Here is a 1127-nt window from a genome sequence, read left to right on the forward strand (position 1 = left end):
CGTACGTGTGTGTATAAATGTAGACTGATAAATGAAAAGACACAGAAAGATAAATGTTATCTTATCAGGAAATACCAGATGGGCATTTCCCTACGTGCCTTCACGGGAATAGTGTGAGCGGATAATTTTCCCACTAGGTCTAAATTTGACTGGTCTTATCTTACATTACTTGTTTTCACTGCTTTCGATATGAAAGGCATATTCGTACTTAGTAGAATCTACTTATTTTTTATGCAATGACAGCCTCGTGGTCAGCCTAACTCAATAGCTTTTTTACCAGATCGGATGGCCTCGTCACAGAAATGCAAAGGATTGTTATCCACGATCCAGTCAGCATTTTCAACCTGAGCTGATGTCACTTCACGTCCTATTCATCTCGTCCATCCTCATATGACCCCAAGGTATCCGCTAACCTGGCTCTATTCCTTGGCGTATGTGCTACATTTACTGCTCGTTAGATAAATAATCAACATCATATCAGCAATAGATTTTATCACCATCACCGCAGTAGACTATTCTTCTATATGATGGGCGCGTTTACACAAAGAAGATGAGATGTAAACGGCAATAGAATTAAAAATAAAATTAATAAACCTTCTTCATAAACTTCGAACACCAAACTGCGAGTACAGCTTTTGACGCGGCAACCCCAGCAGACTCAAGAATAGTTCCTTTCCAGACCAAACCTCTCTCTACTTCTCTGACCAAACGGCTCGACCTCGCCCCCTTCGCCATCAGCTCTTCCACGATCGCAGCCCCGGCCGAAAGAAAGGGATAACCGAATGGACAGGGACTCAAGGTAAACCAAGATAACCTCTTTCCCCGAGTGGTCAGCTAAGGTAATTCAAAGTTTTACCGACTTGGGATCCACCAATCTGGACACAACAGTTCTACACAGAACCGAGGTACTGTAAATCTGGCGTGATCCCAGATCACGCCAGATTTACAGTACATCCTAGGCCTTCCTACCCTAACATTAATAAAGCAATTTTACAGTCTCATGTATGCTCCATAACATTCGCTAGATCGTGAAGTGAACAGAGAAAAGGGCAATTTTAGATTAGGAACTGCATCTATTGTCAATAAACAACGGAATAGAGGAACAGCCATTTTTCTAGACTAGTTTG

Source organism: Penaeus monodon, chromosome 21 (genome assembly GCF_015228065.2).
Source record: "Penaeus monodon isolate SGIC_2016 chromosome 21, NSTDA_Pmon_1, whole genome shotgun sequence".
NCBI lineage: Eukaryota > Metazoa > Arthropoda > Malacostraca > Decapoda > Penaeidae > Penaeus > Penaeus monodon.